Source organism: Molothrus ater, chromosome 24 (assembly GCF_012460135.2).
Source record: "Molothrus ater isolate BHLD 08-10-18 breed brown headed cowbird chromosome 24, BPBGC_Mater_1.1, whole genome shotgun sequence".
NCBI lineage: Eukaryota > Metazoa > Chordata > Aves > Passeriformes > Icteridae > Molothrus > Molothrus ater.
Window position 1 is genome coordinate 2,014,298 of NC_050501.2, and position 20,705 is coordinate 2,035,002.

Below are 20,705 nucleotides of genomic sequence, written 5' to 3' on the forward strand. Positions count from 1 at the left end.
GCTCTGTCACACCCAACCAGCAGATTCTCCTCACTCCTTACCTGCACTTGGAATTAATTTGCTGCCTGTGCTTTTGGGAAGTCCAGGTTTATTTTCCTGCTCCTCTGACACGTCTGACACTTTCCCCGCTCTCCTGTTTTCTGCTTGTGCCACTTTAGCCTAATTTGAGTCAAGGTGCAGCCCACGCTGCTGGCACAGGGAGCTGTTCTGCTTTTCAGCATCTGTCCCACACATTTCATTTCCATTTAACCCTCCCTGCTCCAGGGTTTCAAGTGGAAAGGCCACAGTCATTACCTATAATATATACCTATATACCAGAAAGCCAATTTATGGGTGCTGTGAACACCAAGGTGTTTGTGCCTCAGGCTGTCCTGGCCCAGAGAGAGCAGCTCTGAGCTGTGAGGAGGAGGAGGAAGGGGTCATGCCTTATATATAGTATTGTCTTTTATATATATTATTGCCTTATATATATTATTGCCTTATACTTGTTACTATATAATTATTATTGCCTATTATTATAATTATATTATTATTATTGCCTTATTTATATACTATTACCTTATATATTACTGTATTTTATTATTTTTATTGCCTATTATTATAATTATATTATTATTGCCTTATATATATTACTACCATATATATATTACTATATTTCATTATTATTGCCTATTATTATAATTATATTATTATTATTGCCTTATACATATTATTGCCATATGTATATATTACTATAATACATTATTATTTCCTATTATTATAATTATATTATTATTGCTTTATACATGTTATTGCCTTATATATATTACTATATAATATTATTACTTATTATTATATATCACTATTATAATTATTGCTTTATATATATTATTGCCTATATTATTATTATTGCCTTATATATATTACTATATTGTAAACCCTTAAACTCTGAGTTTCCCACCCTGTGATCTCACACACTTCTATCCAAACTCCACACCCACAATCCCAGCTCTGTCATTCCATTCTGGAAGTTTCTCCACAGCCTCAGGTCAGTGCCTGGCAGCACAGAAAGTCTGGAATTCTCAGCAGTAACCAGGGCTCCAGCATTGGAGGTTTTGGGGTGGAGGCTGGTCCTTCTCCTTCATCTTCTCCTCCTTCTTCACCTTTTCTTCTCTTTCTTTTTCACCTTCTTCTCCATGGGTTTGGGTGGTTTTGTGTAATTGCATAAAACAGTCCCCACTGAGGGCCACAGGTGGTTGGTTATTGGGTTAAAAGTAAAAATAATTTAGATGTCTATTGATGCAGGGCACCCCTGAGGTGGGGAGTAATGTGCTCCATGACTCAGGAGGCTGAACAATGCTTTATTAAACTAGGTTATATTACACTAATACTATATTATACTAAAGAGATACTACACTAAAAAGATACTAAAGAAAAACCCGTGACTGTCTGAGAAAGCCAGGACACAGCTTTGACCCAACTGGCCAAGGAAACAAAACAACCCTCGGCAGAATCCAATTGACAAATCACTTCTGGTAAACAATCTCCATAACACATTCCACATGTGCCAAACAACAGGAGCAGTGAATAGAGATAAAAATTGTTCTCTCCTCTTCTCTGAGCTTCTCACTGCCTTCCCAGGAAAAATCCTGGGAGAGAGAATTATGTCTCTCTGTTCAGAGAATGTGAATGCCACAGGTGTCCTTTCTTAATTGGACAGTTTATCCTTCAAAGGCCTTGTAGAAAGAGAGATACCTCCCCATTTTCAGTGTGTGAGAGTGAAGTGCTGCAGAACTCAGGGTCTGTGGGACTCTGACAGAGATAAGAGCTAACAAACACCTGAGTCCCAGCAAGAAACATCATCTCACACATTTAATCCCAACCCTGGTAAAAAGGAAGCAAAGACCCCACAGGAGGTGTCTTGGAGGACTCAGGCTGCCTGTCCCTGCCTCCAAAATCAGGCTCTGGGATTCAGCTGGGCTCAGAGGAAACCATAGGAAATTCCTCACAGAAAAATGAGCTCAGCCCAGAGAAACCACAGCTCATCTCTGCTCCCAGGAGAGGGACATCTCATTCCAGGATGTCTGGAGTGCTCCCTCATCCCACACCAGCCTCTTGTCTTTCCCATGGGAACTGGAGATGTGGAGCTGCAGCCCATGGATGTTGTGGGGGTCCCAGTTGAGGGTTTCTCTGGGTCTGCATTGAAGGCACTTGAGGCAGTAGTTCATGTTCAAACTAAGTTTATTATTTCTGATCAGTAAAACAGCGTCACTGCTGTGAGTTCGGCAGCTTTTCATTAGAGGGCACAAAATGGCCACAATCTCTCGGTACAAGGTCTTTTAAGACTAAATTATCCAATTATCTAGATTATTTTCCCTTTTAACCCAATAACTGATCCCAAAGAGCCCACAACGGGGACTTTTCCTCCCAATTACAAAATGCCACCCAAACCCATGAAGAAGGAGGAAGAAGAAACCCAGGACAACACCCTGTGCCCTCCATCTTGCTTCCATCCTCAACGTACTAAAAATCCCAAAACCTAAACTGGGAGGATGAGTCAGGCTGGGGAACTATTGGTTTCTCTGGGTCTGCATTGAAGGCACTTGAGGCAGCAGTTCATGTTCAGACTAAGGTGTTTATTATTTCTGATCAGTAAAACAGTCTCACTGCTGTGAGTTCTGCAGCTTTTCATTAGAAGGCACAAAATGGCCAACAATCTCTTGGTACAAGGTCTTTTAAGACTAAACTATCCAATGAAGAGCTGACACCTGAATTATTTTCCCTTTTAACCCAATAACTGATCCCACAGAGCCCACAATGGGGACTTTTCTGCCCAATTACAAAATGCCACCCAAACCCATGGAGAAGGAGGAAGAAGAAGCATGAAGGAGAAACTCATGGTCACACACTGTGCCCTCCATCTTGCTTCCATCCACAGCATACTAAAAAATCCCAAAACCTCAATTTCTCACCAAGTGATACACCTGCATTACTCTCTATAACCTATTTCACACTTTTGTGGATTCCAGTCTGTTCTGGAGTTCAGGAAACTTTCTCCATGAATGAGGGTCAAAGTCAGAGCTGCCCTGGGGGTCAGGGCACCCCAGAGCAGACACAGAAATATTCCCAGTGCCCTGGGTTTCCACAGATGTCATTGAGTGCTTGGAATCTTCTGAAATTATTGATTTGGAATCTTCTGCAATTACTGATTTGGTTCCTTTTGATGTGCCCCTTGGTTTGGAAGCTCCAGGACGCAGTTCCTTGCCCACATGGCTGAAAACACATTCCAGGTGAACATTGAGAAATAGAGTTGAGGAAGTTGAAATTATTTTATTCCTTATGAATAGTTGAAAGTGGAATCTGGAAAACATATGGGATCTGACAAAATCTCGTGTCTCCAAGTCTATTTTAGCTTTAAAAATCTGTTAATAATAATGTCCAAGATTTCTTTTTTTCGATAAAAATACATAATTTTGGAAAAACTTACTTCATTAAAATTTCTGTGTTGAGGTAATAGAGTAAAATCTGACATTTTACACTCAATGTTTTTTCTCTAAGTATAAAATTTTTTGCTTTAAACTTGTGTTTTGAAGGAAAAACTGAGGTGAGCTGATGGGCTTCTTGCAGTGGTAGGATAACAACAATTCCCTGGTGGGCTGGGGACTCCTTGGCTGCATCCAGAACTCCCCCTGGCTCTATCATTCCAGCAGGATCTCAAAGTGGTGTTGATGGTTTGCTCCTTGTCTTCTGCCACACCTCCCTGGGAGAGCTCCTCATTTTTTATATCAAATTTTCCCTGTTTTTGAAGGCTGGGGAGTCCCCAGCATCCCCAGGGGACCCCAGTGACCACCCTGGGTCTCTGCTCTGTCCTTCCCCTCCTACTGAGGCTCCTGTGACCCTGGCAATGTTGGGCTCCCACCTAATTCTCCATAAACACTTGGAAGGGTTTGCTTGCAAATTTTATTTCTTAGTTCTGATGTCAGCCTAGGCCAGAGGTCGATCTGAGCTTGTGGCACAAAGTCCCAGAATCTCTGGGGTTGGAAAGGGCCTTGAAGATCATGGAGTGCAACCACCCCCCAGCACTGCCAATGTCCCACATCCTTTAAGGGCTTTAAAATCCCTCCAGGAATGGTGATTCCAGCACTGCCCTGGAACCTGAGCACTCTTCCAGGAGGAAAATGTCCCTGAGATCCACCCTGAGCCTGCCCTGGCCCAGCCTGAGGCCGTTCCCTCTGCTCCTGTCCCTGTTCCCTGGAGCACAGCCCGGCCCCCCCGGCTGTGCCCTCCTGGCAGGAGCTGTGCAGAGCCACAAGGGCCCCCTGAGCCTCCTTTGCTCCAGGCTGAGCCCCTGCCCAGCTCCCTCAGCCTCTCCTGGGGCTCCAGACCTTTCCCAGCTCCATTCCCTGTCCTGGATGTGCTCCAGCCCCTCCAGGTCTCTCTTGTCATGTCAGCCCAAAAATGACCCCAGGATTGGAGGAGTGGCCTCCCCAGGGCTCCCAGTGCTCCTGACACCAAACAGAATCTGCTCCTTTGACATCTTCAGTGTCATGCTTTTTATAAGCTACAAGAACGTAAAATTTGGTGGGTGATTGGTTGATGATTTATCATCGTGGTTTGTATTTTTGTTCCGTTTTAGTTCTGGGGTCAATTCTATGTTTGTGAGACCTGAACTGCCCAGGGCTGAACAGCAAACCTGGGCTCAGGATACAAAATCAAGGATAAAGCAGCCCCTTCCATTCCTGTGACTGTGTTCACAGGGGTTCTTGGATGAGGGAAGAGACGAGGATCTGACTCCATGTTTCACAAGGCTGATTTATTATTTTATGATATATATTACATTAAAACTATACTAAAAGAATAGAAGAAAGGATTTCATCAGAAGGCTGGCTAAGAATAGAATAGGAAAGAATGATAACAAAGGTTTGTGGCTCGGACTCTCTGTCTGAGCCAGCTCACTTTGATTGGCCATTAATTAGAAACAACCACATGAGCCCAATCACAGATTTACCTGTTGCATTCCACAGCACCAGATAATCAATGTTTGCATTTTGTTCCTGAGGCCTCTCAGCTTCTCAGGAGGAAAAATCCTAAGGAAAGGATTTTCCATAAAAGATGTCTGTGACACATTCCCTCTCCTGAGCACCAGCCAGGCTCGGGGAGGAGGTGAAGCAGCAGCCCCTGCAGGGAAATTGATGTTGAGGCTCCAGTTTGGGGCTGGTTCAATGCAATGAGGAGCAGGTGTGTTCTGACAGGGAGGATTTACCTGTCACCATGAGATTTTATGAAAAATCCCTTCCCCAGGATTTTTTCTCCTGGGAAGCTGGGAAGCTTCAGCTTCTCCATGTTTTGCTCCTCTGGAATGTGATTTGGAGAATCGCTTACCCAGCATGTGAATTGTTTTTAATTAATGGCCAATCACAGCCAGCTGTGTCAGGCTCTCTGAGTCTGTCACAGGTTTTTATTATTCATTCTTGCTCCAGCCCTCTGATGTATCCTTTCTCTTTCTTTAGTATAGTTTTAGTATAGCATTTCCATATATAATATAATATAATATAATATAATATAATATAATATAATATAATATAATATAATATAATATAATATAATATAATATAATATAATATAATATAATATAATATAATATAATATAATATAATATAATATAATATAATATAATATAATATATTTATCAGGTTTCTGAGAACGTGGAGTCATATTCTCATCTCTCACCTCGTCCTGGGGACCCTCACAACACCACATTTACCCCTCCTGCTCTCCACCCTTCCATACTTTCCCCATTTTTCCCAGGTTGTTGGAGAGCACATCCCAGACTCCCCCACTCTGGGAGCAGTGGCCAGGTGATGCAGCTGCCCTCAGCACAGTGATAATGAAGCAAAGGTGGCTTTCTTCTTTCTTCTTTCTTGTCATCTCTTCCTGTGGCTCTGGAGTCCAGACAGGCCCACGGCACAGCCTGGGAGGCTCTGCAGTCACAGCTCAGCCCTTGATTTACATCTCCCACCCCTGTGGCCTTTCCAGCCCTGTTTTAAACCATCACCAGCCTCGCAGAGCTGCAGTGGCCGAGCTCTGTGCCCCTGCAGGGGCTGCAGCCCGTGCTGAGAGCTCCTGGAGCAGCCTCCCCTGACAGGGCAGTGACAGCTGGGCACGGCTCTGCCAGCCCCCAGCTCCTCTCTCCTGCCAGGCAGCCTGGCTGGGGACAGTGACACAGTGACAGGGGCACCACAGCTCTGCCTGCCCGTGGCACCTGCCCAAATGAATTAATCAGAGTGATTAATTCCTCCTCCTCGGAGCCATGGCTGCTCCCTGCCAGCCTGGGGGGGCTGCACACACACACAGGGGACGCTGTCTGGGGGATTTGTTGGTGCCAAATGTGCTCATTATCTGTATCTCAGTATCAGAGGAGTGTCTGGGAGGGCTGGTCAGCAGCCATGGGGATGGTGCTTGCTGGCAGTGTCCGTGTCCTGACAAGGGCAGGGGAGCCCTGGGGAGCTCAGTGAGGACAGGAGACACTTGGAGAGCAAAGCCAAGCCCTGCTGGGACTGCTGTGTTCCCATCCCACAGCCACTGAGCCTTCCTTGCCTCTGATGCCTGGGATCTCCATGAGTGATCTGTCCTATTCCAACCTCTGCACTCAGCTCCCCGCCCAGAACTGCTGCAAGAAAAATACCTTGGGAGAAAAAAAGCACCTTGGGAGCAAAAAAAAAGCACTTTGGGAGCAAGGAAAGCACCTTGGGAGCAAGAAAAGCACCTTGGGAGTCAGAAAACCACCTTGGGAGCAATAGAAGCATCTTGGGAGCAAGGGAAGCACCTTGGGAGCAATAGAAGAACCTTGGGAGGAAAAAAAGCACCTTGGGAGCAAGGAAACCACCTTGGGAGCAAGGAAAGCACCTTTGGAGCATTGCCTGGATGCTCCCTGGCTCCAAAGCCTTACCCAACACTTCTGGTGGGGAAAGAGTGCAGGAGCTGAGCTGACAAGGGGTTTCTGTTCCTGGAAAATGGAATTGGTGCTGATATTCTGCTCTTTATGGAGCAAATGGAAAACAGGGCTCACCAGGAGGAAAATCAGCCAAAGGGACCTGATAGATCCAACCACTGAAAATGGTGATGTTTGTAAAAACTTGAGCAGTTTCTCTCTGAAATCCTGAAACTGGAGCTTTCCCTCTGAACCAGGATGTGTCACAGCCTCAGTCACTGTGCCCAGCCCTGGAAGAGGAAAGGGGCAGCCAGAGCAATGAATGCCCCTCGCCAGTAAATTTTAATCAGAGTTATCCTCTCATACCTGGGGCTCCCAGGAACTGCCCCCAGCAGCCAGGCAGAGGTCTTGTGTCAGCTATGGAGCCAACAAAAGCAGATGAATAAAAGGATTGTCCCAAAGTGCTCATCCCAAATTATTCACAAGGAGGGCGTTAAAGCATTTCCTGAATGCTCAGCATCCATGGCTCTGCTTTAAAGCCTTCCCACGAATGGTTGACCTGTGCTTGAGCAACTGGGGAAGCATCTGGAGGGTCAGGATCCCCACCCCTGCTCTGGCCACTTCTCAGTGTCCTCTCTGAGCGAGGGGATGGCATTTCCTTGGTCTGCACGCTCATCTGGGTGTGATTCCTCACCACTGCTGCTGCTCAAGTGCTTGCTTGGCGACTGTCCTGGGTTAGGACACAAAGGTTTAGAAACAAAGGTTTCTTAGGCCCAGGATGGTGTCTCTGGCAGGGTGTGGAGGGGATTACGGGATTATTCACCCCAAAATAACACAGAGGTTTCAGCATTAACAGAGGAACGTCCAAGTCAAGTCACAGCTGAGCTTCATTTGGGCCAGGAGCTGGGATTTGTTCTTCTCCATGTGTGATGAGCATCCCAACCACAGGCTGCTGCACAAGGGAGCAGTTACTGCACTGCCTGGATGCTCCCTGGCTCCAAAGCCTTACTCAAGGCTGGGTAAAGCCTTACCTTTCTGGTGGGGAAAGAGTGCAGGAGCTGAGCTGACAAGGAGTTTCTGTTCCTGGAAAGTGGAATTGGTGGTTATGTTCTGTTCTTTATGGAGCAAATGGAAAACAGGGCTCACTTGGAGGAAAATGTGCAGGAGGTTTTCTGATCCCTCTGAACTTGTCATTGCTTCTCTCTTGTAGCTGCGCCCTGATTTTTGCCTGTGCTGCACATCCTGGTTCCCATCTCCTGGATCCACCCCTCCTAATGAGCTCCTAATTATCATCCATTAATCACTGCCTGGATCTTGTTTGGTGGACATTTGGGGATCTGTGACATCGACCCTGCCCTTCCTTACAGGAGCCCCAGTGCAGCCAGCAGTGTTGGAGGTGACCACTGTGTTCAGCAAGGCCACCAAGGGCCCTCCAACATCAACCAAGCACCCTGGCAGCTGGGGGGCTGCAGCCAACAAACAGCAGGACCCAGGAGAGCTCTGGTCATGGTGACAGGACCCCAACTCTGGTGCCAGCCCTCAGCTGGGCGAAGAGCCCAAGGCCTGCAGATTTCAAGAGACCTGAGACCACAGAGAGAGGCCAGCAGGAACTCGCTCTATCTGTACTTCTGCACCCAAATTCTTTGTCCAGCTGTCAATTATTTACTAATAATTTTTTCTTGGTCACCACTGGCCTGGGGGCCTCCTTTGAACCTCACAGATCCAACCACTGAAAATGGTGATGTCCCTGGATTGCACTGCCAGCTTTATAAAAACTTCAGGAATTTCTCTCCTGAAATCCTGAACTTGGAGCTCATGGTGAGCCTGATACCTGCTCCTCTCTACCTAATTAAGGTGCCCAGGGCATCTACACTGGAGCGTGGATACTTGCATGTGTATACCTAGCAAAAACTAACAGTGAGGTTAAGACTAAGTCTTTGTCCTTGGGTGTGAGTGGCAGCCATCTTGACATCTTCAGTGTCAAGCTACAAGAATGTAAAATTTGGTGAGTGATTGGTTGATGATTTATGATCATGGTTTGTATTTTTGTTTGGTTTTTTTGGGGGGGTTGGTTCTGGGGTTAATTCTATGTTTGTTTGGGGGTGGTTGTGGAGTGATGATGACAGTTGGTTGTTGGTTTTGATACTAGGAAATACAGAGGAAGGTTAATTGAAGGTGTATCGATGACAAATGATTTGGATAACGTAGGGAACCAGGATGTGTCACAGCCTCAGTCACTGTGCCCAGCCCTGACCTGCAGCAAGAACCTGAGCTAGGCCTGGGCTGTGTCCTCAAAGCAGCACATTCCTGTCTGAATTGCAGAGCCTGCTCCACTCCTGATGGAGGAAGTGAATTCCACAGCTGCTGTGCCTGTGGAAAAGGCTCTTCTCCAGCCACCCACGCCTGCAGCCAAGCTCTCCAGCCACGAGGTGCCTGGGATGCATTATTTCTGGGAAGTGCTCCTCAGCTGCCTGTGGGAAAATTGTTTGCTGTGAAAAATCTCAGGTTAGGCAACCATAAATGGACCTTCCAGTCTTGCATGGAAATCTTGGCCAAAGCCTGGGTGTTGCTACCCAGGATGTTTTCAGCTGACGTGCAAGCTCAGAAATAGCTCAGCTCCCATCCTGACATCAGAGCTTTGATGATCCTTATGGATCTCCTCCAGCTCAGGATGTTCTGTGACCCTGATTTTAAGTGAAGGGAAATTAAACAAAAAAACCCAAGACTTAAAGTATTTTCTCTGAAGAGATTTCAGCCTCCCATGTACAAAGTGGGAACATGCCTTTTTACAATCTGATTTATGGTGTCAGAGAAATGAGCTGCTAAGGTTCATGGGGAGCTCGGGACAGAACATGAGTATCACAGACAACTTTTATGGAAAATCCTTTCCTTAGGATTGTTCCTCCTGAGAAGCTGAGAGGCCTCAGGAACAAAATGTAACCAATGGTTATCTGCTGCTGTGGAATGCAACAGGTGCATCTGGGATTGGCCCATCTTGGATGTTTGTAATTCATGGCCAGTCACAGCCCAGCTGGCTCAGACTCTCTGTCCGAGCCACAAACCTTTATTATCATTCCTTCCTATTCTATTCTTAGCCAGCCTTCTGATAAAATCCTTTTCTTCTACTCTATTAGTACAGTTTTAATGTAATATATATCATAAAATAATAAATCAGCCTTCTGAAACATGGAGTCAGATCCTCGTCTCTTCCCTCATCCAAGAACCCCTGTGAACACCAGCACACATGAGCATGGCAAAGATGCCCTGCAGAAAATGAACTGGGGTTGCTGGTCAACCACCCATCTGAACCCACCTGGTCAGCAGCCATCTGAACACAGGCAGCCAACCTTGTTAATGGCATCCTGGCCAGCAGCTCCACAGGGGAAGTTTAGAGGTCCCTTCAAACCCAAACCAGGCAGGGATTCTGTGATTTTCTTGTCCATGAGCTGCAGAGGATGGCAGGGGAAGTTTAGAGCTCCTTCCTTTGAAACAAAGTGCTCCCAAAGAAAATCATCCCCCAGCCCTGTCCAGAATCCAAATCCCCAGGTGCCCTGTGGGTGCTGGCAAAGCCAGTGCAGCTGCCACACTTGGTGCTCGCTGCTGTGGAGGTTTGTCCATGAGAATGGCATTCCCTGGCACTGGAAGAGGAGGCTGCTGGGGAAGATGAAACAGGAAAGCCTCATAAATATGATTGCCTGGCAAAAGATTTTGAGAATATGGAAACTCTAAGTGACATTGAAATGAAAGCAAGCTCTGAGATCCCTCAGTTCCTGAACAACTGGAAAACAATGGCATGGCCAACTGAAGGTGATCCCCTTTTGATCCAACAATCCCCTCTGCCTGCAGACAGGCCCAAGGCTCAGAGCAGACCCTGCCAGCTTGGCAGAAGGGGCCCAAAGAGGAGTTTGTAGGGTTTAAAATGTAACCCAGTGTGGTAATGGAATGATTCTTATAGGCTGTATGGAAATGCTGTAGGATTTGTATCTTGGACTAGATTGGTTAGTGAGAATCAGAATATTCAACACAGAAGAAGATTTATGGTGTTGTAATGGGAACCTCGCTCTCTTGCCTCTTACTCCTCTTACGCCTTTTACTCTCTTATGCTTTTGATCTCTTGCTGCTCTTCCCCTCTCATCCTCTCTCCCCCTCTCTTCTCTCAGGCCTGCTCTGAGCTGTGGCTGGCAGCTCCCAGCAGGGCCCTGCACCCAGGCCCTTTGCAATAAACCCCAAGTTCCAGCCCTGGCTGCAGAGATCTCTGCTCTCCATCCATCCCCACCATCCAACCCCCCGATGCTCTCACAGAGGCCCTTGACTGATGTTAATGAAGTGACAGACTGGAAATGGGAGCAAACAAGAGGCTGAGCCTGAAAATGCTCCCCGGGCTGCAGGAGCTCTGCACGTTGTGTCAATCCACTCCATTAACTGCAAGGAAGAATCCAATTTATTCCGAGGCCCAGCATGATGAATAACTCATTTCCCAGGATGGGAGTGAGGAGGACTCCTCAGAACACACTGGACAATTCAAAGAGAGCCTTTTGGCATTGAATAATAAGTGTAGAAAGAAAAGAAGAGGGGAAAAAAAAGGTTCCATTTTGAGAGTGATTTTCTTCTGTCTGTTGAGCAATTTCATTTTATCTTTACACTGTAAGTCAGAATCTGGGTTTTAGTTTTATTTTTTTTTCTTCCCCATGAAGAAAGGTGTCTGTGCTGACAGGATCCCTCTGTGCAGTGTGGGGGGCTATGTCCCTACCAGGGGCACTTCTGCCAATATTCTGTGAGCAGAGCCTCCCACAGGCACGGGGGGACCCAAGGCAGAGAATTTCTGTGCTGAATCCTCACAGCCTGAGCCATTGGCTTGATAACATTTCACACTTTTAACCCTCATTCCTTGTTCCCATCAAACAGGCAGAAGGGCAAAGGTTCCTGCTGGCTTTAAACAGCCCTGGGTGTCTGTCAGAGCTCTGTGGCTGCTCAGGAGGGCTTTACATGGGATCCTGATTTCAGTGGGATCCTGCCTTTCTGTAGGATTCTGCCTTTCCGTGGGATCCTGCACATCAGTGGGATCCTGCCTTTTAGTGGGATTCTGCATTTCAGTGGGATCTTTCCTTTCAGTGGGTTCCTGCCTTTCCATAGGGATCCTGCCTTTACATGGGATTCTGCCTTTCCATAGGGATCCTGCTTTTCCAGACGGATCCTGCCTTTCCATAGGGATCCTGACTTTCATTTGGATCCTGCCTTTCCAGTGGCATCCTGCATTTCAGTGGGATCCTGCCTTTAGTGAGATCCTGCCTATCAATGGGATCCTGCCTTTCCAGAGGGATCCTGCCTTTTACTGGGATCCTGCCTTTCAGTTGGATCCTGCCTTTTCATGGGATCTTTTTCCTTTCCAATGGGATCCTGCACTTCTGTAGGACCCTGCACTTCAGTGGGAACCTGCCTTTCCAGAGAGATCCTGCCTTTACATGGGATCTTGCCTTTAAATGGGATTCTGCCTTTCAGAGGGATTCTGCCTTTCCAATGAGATCCTGCCCTTTAGTGTGATCCTGCTTTTCATTGGATCCTGCCTCTCCATAGGGATCCTGATTTTAGTGGGATCCTGCTTTCATTGTGGTCCTGCTTTTCCCATGACAAACAGTGACCTGTTCAAACACAGCCCTGTGTCCAACCCCAGGTGCTGGCCCAGAGTGTGAATGAACACCACCCTGTTCCCCCAAACAGGTGGCATTTGTCACCCACCCTGTCCCCACAAGGGGCTGGCAGTCTCTGTCTGCTCTCTGCATCTTCCCTGGGAGGGTGGGAGGCGCTGGCACAGGTGCCCAGAGCAGCTGTGGCTGCCCCTGGAGCCCTGGCAGTGCCCAAGGCCAGGCTGGACATTGGGGCTGGCAGCACCTGGCACAGTGGGAGGTGGCCCTGGGCTGCAATGAGCTGGCATTGAAGATCCCTTCCCACCCAAACCACTCTGGCATTCCCATTCCTCAATCCAGGATGGAAACCAGCACCAAAAACCATTGCAGCAAATGGAGAAAGGAAAGGAAAGAATGATTTCCTGCATGGTTCCAGGTGCCCCCAGTGCCATTTGCCAAAGGGGGTTTGTAGCCTGGCAAGGCCTGGTTGGAGAGGTTTGGGCTCTGCCAGGGTGCCCAGAGCAGCTGTGGCTGCCCCTGGAGCCCTGGCAGTGCCCAAGGCCAGGCTGGGCATTGGGGCTGGCAGCACCTGGCACAGTGGGAGGTGGCCCTGCCATGGCAGGGGTGGCACTGTAGGAGATTTCAGGTCCCTCCCAACCCAAACCATTCCATGATTCAGTGATTCCATGATTCTATGATATTGGCTTGCAGACAAAGGGAAAAGGGCTGCCCCAAATGTCCAAATGTACGTAAATCTGGGGAATTCTGTCTTGGCTGCAGAGTGACCCTACACCTGAGGGCTGGGGCAGTCACTGGGGTCAGGGTCAGTTTATCTGAAGGTTAATGGTGATGAAGCTCCAGTAACTCCTGGGGCCAAAGCTTGGGAGCAGAGAAATCTGCTGGAGAATCTTCTGGAGAAACACATTGAGAAGTACAATTAACCCTGACCCCTTCGAGCAAATCCCAAAATCCCAGAATTATGGAATGGTTTGGGTTGAAAGGGACCATAAAGCTCATCCTCATTCCAACCCAAACCATGGGCAGGGACACCTTCCACTGTCCCAGGCTGCTCCAAGCCCTGTCCAGCCTGGCCTTGGGCACTGCCAGGGATCCAGGGGCAGCCACAGCTGCTCTGGGCACCCTGTGCCAGGGCCTCACTGCCCTCAAGGGAAGGATTTCTTCATGTCAGACGTGGACATTGGGATTCTGAATGGGGCTAAAGCAGGTCCTGCCTTCCCCAGCCCCTTCCCCACTGCTCTGCACAGCCCAGGGCAGTCCCTGGGGGCTGAGCTGCCTGTGCAGGGTGGCTGTCACCTGGGGAGTCCCTTTTCCAGCAGGATCTGTGCCCAGGAAAACTCAGTGCCCCCCCAGCAGAGGCAGCTGCACGTGCACAGCACTTCAGAGGTGATGTGAGTGACTTTTGCCTCACAGAAATCTTCCCAGCCAGCTTTCAATGTGATTATTGCTGCTCCTGGGACTGGGATTGCAGCAGCAAGCAGAAATGCAGAGGGGAGCAGGGTGTGCATGAACCAGGGCAGAGCCTCTGTTCAACCCCACGTGGGGAAGGAGGGTGAGCTCCCATCTCAGCCCAGCTTTCAGCCTTTTCACACCCAGGAAAAAGGGAATATTGAGGAATACCCGGGCCAAACCTGCACAGGGTGCACATTCCCTGCTGCCAGCCTTCCTGCCCTCCTGCACCCCTCAGAGCTGGAGCTGGGAGTGAGCAGCAGCCCCAGCCCTGGCAGCCTCTGAGGGCACAGACAAGTTCCCTCATGCACACTCCTGGGTGTTTTCACCAGATCCACCCTTAAAAGGACATTTTCTCCCAAATGGCTGGGGCACAGCAAGCTGTGCTCCCTGTGGCTGTACAGCAGCAGGAAGAGCTGTTTTGATGTGCAGAACTCATCTCCCTGTCCCCTTTATCATCCTTCACACACACGAGTGTTCAATTTATTGATGGATTACATAATGCCACCACAGCTTCAGGCATGCTTTGTCCCCATCCTATTTTTAACAGCCTCTTTGTCCATTATTTCCTGAGCCAAAGGCCCAGACTGTTGGGAAGATGAACCAGGAAAGCCTCATAAATATGATTGTCTGGCAAAAGATTTTGAGAATATGGAAACTCTAAGTGAGATTGAAATGAAAGCAAGCTCTGAGATCCCTCAGTTCCTGAACAACTGGAAAACAATGGCATGGCCAGCTGAAGGTGATCCCCTTTTGATCAAACAATCCCCTCTGCTTGCAGACAGGCCCAAGGCTCAGAGCAGACCCTGCCAGCTTGGCAGAAGGGGCCCAAAGAGGAGTTTGTAGGGTTTAAAATGTAACCCAGTGTGGTAATGGAATGATTCTTATAGGCTGTATGGAAATGCTGTAGGATTTGTATCTTGGACTAGATTGGTTAGTGAGAATCAGAATATTCAGCACAGGAGAAGATTTATGGTATTGTAATGGGAACCTCGCTCTCTTACCCTCTTACTCTCTTATCATCTCATCCTCTCTCTCTCTGTTGCTCTTGCACTGAGATTGAGGCAGGAACAGGTGAGAGGCAGGATTGTAGAAAAGGCAAAGAAGATTTTATTCAAAAGAACTGTGTGGTTTTTATAGAATGGTACAATAGGTTCTATTCTATTGGCTAACTAACAGAAACATCTTTCTCACACACTGTCTTTGAGAGGAACAGAAAAATAAAGCAGAAAACACTACTTGCAAATTATTTATACTCAACAAGTTACCACATCTTTCCAACTCCATAAAAATTCTCACAAGCCGCTGTGAGAAACGTTTGCGGTTTCTCTCTCTCTGTCCCATGGCATCCACATCTCTCATCCTCTGTGCCACTCTCTACTTCTCTCAGGCCTGCTCTGAGCTGTGCCTGGCAGCTCCCAGCAGGGCCCTGCACCCAGGCCCTTTGCAATAAACCCCAAGTTCCAGCCCTGGCTGCAGAGATCTCTGCTCTCTGTCCATCCTGCCCATCCTACCCCCGATGCTCCTACACTCGGCCTCTCTGCTGCCAGGGCTGGGTGGGGTTTGCAGTCTCCACTTGGAATTTAAAGCCATTAACCCCAGTGCTGATGGTTCCCTGATGGGCACAGATGAGCTGTGGGCACTGCATCCCTCTGCTCTCACAGTCCTGACCTTGGCACGCTTTTCCCCACACCACAGCTCAACATTTACATGAAGCTTTTACATCAACTGGTGACAGGTCCCAGCAGGATTCAAGAGAGGCAGGAATATTTTTTAGCAATCCTTTGGGATGAGCCAGGGTTTCCTGCACAAATGTGGGATGCTGCAGGCACGGGGTAGATTTGACTCCAAAGGGATGAGTGGTGCTGGAGGTCTGATGGAAACGGTTGTGAAACATCATTGGTTTTCAGAATAATGTATGGCAATGTGCTAATGCAAAGGAGTTGTTGGAGCCCTGGTTACTGCTGAGAATTCCAGACTTTCTGTGCTGCCAGGCACTGACCCCCAGAGAACACTGCACTGACCTGAGGCCCTGGAGAAGCTTCCAGAATGGAATGACAGAGCTGGGATTGTGGGTGTGGAGTTTGGATAGAAGTGTGTGAGATCACAGGGTGGAAACTCAGAGTTTGGGGTTTAGAATATAATAATATATATAAAGCAAGATGGAGGTTTTGGGGCGGAGGCTTCTCCTTCTCCTTCTCCTTCTCCTTCTCCTTCTCCTTCTCCTTCTCCTTCTCCTTCTCCTTCTCCTTCTCCTTCTCCTTCTCCTTCTCCTTCTCCTTCTCCTTCTCCTTCTCCTTCTCCTCCATGGGTTTGGGTGGTTTTGTGTAATTGGATAAAAAGTCCCCATTGAAGGCCATGGGTGGTTGGTTATTGGGTTAAAAGTGAAAATAATTCAGGTGTCATTTCTTAATTGGACAGTTTATCCTTAAAAGGCCTTGTAGAGAGAGAGACAGGGCTCCATTTTCAGTGTGTGAGAGTGAAGTGCTGCAGAACTCAGGGTTTGTGGGACTGTGACAGAGATAAGAGCTAACAAACATCTGAGTCCAAACAAGAAACATCATCTCACACATTTAATCCTGACCCTAGCAAAAAGAAGATAAAACTCAACATTTAGTGGTGCCCTGTGTGAGGAGGGTCAGGGTCAGGACCTCCCTGAAGAACCATGGAATGGTTTGGGTTGGAGGGACCCTAAAGCCCATCCCACCCCTGCCATGGCAGGGACACCTCCCACTGTCCCAGGTGCTCCAAACCCTGTCCAGCCTGGCCTTGGAGAGTTCTACTCTTTATCTAATAATTGTTGTGAGGCTGTGGGGGCTTCTGTGTGATTCATATGGGGAGGAAAATTCAGTCTAATCATGGGAGATTTCTTCTTTGGGGAGGTAGGTGAGGAAATGGATTTATTTCCAGTAAGGAGCATTATTTCTTTCTTATTTCTATTATTATTTCTACAGGAATATTTACATGGAGAACTTGTAGGAGAGGGGTCCTTCAGAGCTCTTGCACTGAGTTCACACTCCTGTTGTCACCCTGCACTGATCTGAACCAAACAAAGAGAAACTAAATGGAAACAAACAAAAAGAAACCTGATCCAAATCCCAAAAAAACAAACCAAGGTAGAATTGCTCAATGTTTAGGAGCAGCACTGTCAGAAACAGGCCTGCAGCTCAGCATTTTGGAAATACCAGCTACAATTATGAATCAACTGCATCATTTTATCCCTTGTCTCCCTGCTATTCCATAAAAATCAGGGCAAAACTGCTCCTGAGTGAGTCCCTGTGGGCCCACTCAGCCAAGGGGCCCCTGGCTCACATTCCCCAGTGGCAAACTGGGAGAACTGGGAGAGAATTTGGGCACACCCTCCCTGTGTCCAGCATCACTGTCCAGGCATTTAGGTCAGAGCAGCAGTGCAGTAAAACAGAAGATGGTATCGTATCAGGATGATAACAACGAGGATGATTTCTTATCAGGATGATAACAATGGTGATCATTTGTTATCAAGACAATTCCCTTTCCCTGCAAGCTGTCCTTATTTCCCTGCCATATTTACAGCTGAAGAATGTGGTTTTCAGGCTGTGGTTTTTGTGGCAACGTTGTGTACATTGAAAATATCAACAGGTTTGGGGTGGGAGGAGGTGGGGGTGAGTGCAGGGGTGGATTTAGGAGAGGCAGACAGAAAGTCACAGAATTACTGAGGTTGGAAAAGACCTTCAAGATCATCAAGTCCAGCCTTCAACAAACAGCCCAGTGTCACTGAGCCAAGTGCCACATCTTCTCACCTTTTGAACACTTTACAGAATTCCCAGAATTCCCAGAATGACCAGGTTGGAAGAGACCTTCAAGCTCATCGAGTCCAGCCCAGCCCCAACACCTCAACTCAACCCTGGCACCCAGTGCCACATCCAGGCTTTGTTAAACACCCCCAGGGATGGGGACTCCACCACCTCCCCGGGCAGAACATTCCAGAACTTTATCACCTTTCTGTAAAATCCTTTTCCTGCTGTCCACCCTGTATTTCCCTTGGGGCAGCTCGAGGCTGTGTGCTCTGGTTCTGACATTTGTTGCCTTCCAGGGCCGGTGACTCCACCACTGCCTGTTCCGCTCTTTGAGTGAATAAATTTTCCCAAATTTCCCACCTGACCCTCCCCTGGTGTGCCCAAAGGAGGCCAACACGCTGGGTGAACAAGAGAACATTCTCATTCTCGCTTCCCTCAGCATAGTTTTCTTTCAATTATTAAAAACTCTTATTAAAATGAATTAATAATAATTTACATTATTAAACCCCCCCCCTTTTAAAGCTCTTTGATCCTATGTGCAGACCAAACTCTCATGCTGGAGGATTCCTCTCTCTCCTGGGAAGCAGAGCCTGGTTCCAGCCTCCCCCCCTGCAGCTGGAGCAGGATGGACCCTTGTGTCATGGACATATTTTATGGAAAATCTCTTTGCTAGAATTTTTTTCTCCTGAGAAGCTGAGAGACCTCAGAAACAAAACGCAACCAATGGTTATCTGCTGCTGTGGAATGCAACAGGTGCATCTGGGATTGGTCTCATGTGGTTGTTTTTAATTAATGGCCAATCACAGTCCAGCTGTCTTGGACTGTCTGGTCAGTCACAACATTTTATTATCATTCCTTTTCTATTCCTTGCTAGCCTTCTGATGAAATCCTTTCTTCTATTCTTTTAGTATAGTTTTAGTATATCATTTTCTTTTAATATAATATATATCATAAAATGATAAATCAGCCTTCTGAAACATGGAGTCAGATCCTCATCTCTTCCCATGTCAGGGCTGCCTGCAAATTCCACATTTGGGCAGATATTTATTCTTATCAATGCTCTACAAACCTCTCTGGTGGTCTGAGCACCATCTCTGCCCCTTTTCCTTCCAGCCCCTTGTGCCAGGGCCAACGTGGTGAGTCTGGCAACTTTGATTGGTCTCATGTGGTTGTTTTTAATTAATGGCCAATCACAGCCCAGCTGTCTCAGACTCTCTGGTGAGTCACGAGATTTTATTATCATTCCATTCCTTTCCTTGCTAGCCTTCTGATGAAATCCTTTCTTCTATTGTTTTAGTCGAGTTTTAATAGAATATATATAATAAAATAATAAATCAGCCTTCTGAACATGGAGTCAAGATTCTCATCTCTTCCCTCGTCCTGGGACCCCTGTGAACACCATCACACCCTGGCAGTCCCTCCAGGGCAGGCTGCACCTCTGCCAGGCTGCACTGACTCCTTCAGGCACCTCTTGCTGAGCTGCCAAGGAAAATTTTGGTGAGACCGAGGCAGCTGATTCAGGAGGGAGCCTCCTCTGCAAGCAGAGCCCCTCCAGAGCAGGGTTTGGGATCTCTTAGAGGGAAAAATTCCCGCAGAGAGCAGGCAGAGGCACCGCCCTGCACAGGGCAGCTCTGAGCACACACGTGTTACCCCAGTAGCACCCAGAGGCTCCTCTCAGCAGCCTGAGAGGGGTGAGTGTGCCAGGAGGCTGCTGGAATGGGCGTTAGTGCCCAGGAATGCTGGCTGGGGTAGCCAGGAGGGAGGGTGCAGCAGCATGAGTTCACAGGGAAGGTATGATGAAGTCACCCGGCTTTATGAGAGATGAGCAGGGCCCTGAGCTTTGAGTCACGGCTGCAAACGCACCTGAGAGCAGGGACAGACCCAGGCAGGGCCCTGGGCCTCCCATTTCTGCACAGAATGGCCCCAGGGAAAGGGAAACTGAACCTTGAGAGGCAACTGAGCTGGAGGGACACGAGAGTGGAGAAGGGTCTGGAGGAGCAGCTGAGGGCTCCTGGTGTGTGCAGCTGGAGCAGGGCACAGTGAGGGCAGAGCTCAGGGATCTGCAGCTCCTCCCGAGGGGCAGCTCCCATCCCTGCTCTGGGCCAGGGACAGCAGCCAGGGCACGGCTGGAGCTGGGCCAGGGCAGCTCAGGCTGGAGCTCAGGGCAAGGTTCTTCCCCCAGAGGGTGCTGGGCACTGCCCAGGCTGCCCAGGGAATGGGCACGGCCCCGAGGCTGCCAGAGCTCCAGGGATGCCCAGGCTGGGCTTGCTGGGGGCTCTGGGCAGGGCTTGGCTTTGGCATTGATCATCCCTGTGGGTCCCTTCCAGCTCAGCACATTCCATGATTCTGTGAGAGTGAGGGATGGGGGAGATGAAGGATGGGGAGAAATTTGGGCAGCGCTGCAGGGATGGCCAGGGTGGGGCTGTTGGGGGCTCTGGGCAGGGTCATGGCTGGGCTGGATCATCCTTGGGGTCCCTTCAGCTCAGGATGTTCTGTGGCTCCAAGATCCCAAGGTCAGATCCCAAGGGAAAGCCCAGCTACAAGACATCAAAAGCTTTGAGGAGCTCAGCACAAATGTTCACAGGAACTCCAGACTCACTGCTGGCTCTCTCTAGCAAACGTGAAAAATGAAAATTGTTTCAGAGTCCCTCAATTACAGCTGCCAAGGGTGTCTCCACAACGACCCCATGCCCCAGGCTGTCCTTGTTCCCTGTCCTGGAGGTAAATCCCTGTGCACCACGAGCACACTGGCCCTGCTGGCTGTGTGGCTGTGGCTGTAACCATCCCCCAGCCAGCTGTGGGCACTTCCCATCCTTTCCTGCAAAATCTCAGCATCCTCCAGCCCTCAGCTTGGCATCCAGGGCAGGTAACACACTGTGGGCCTGGCTGTGTTTGGGGTTTGCTGCCAATGTGGAGTTTGGGTGCTGG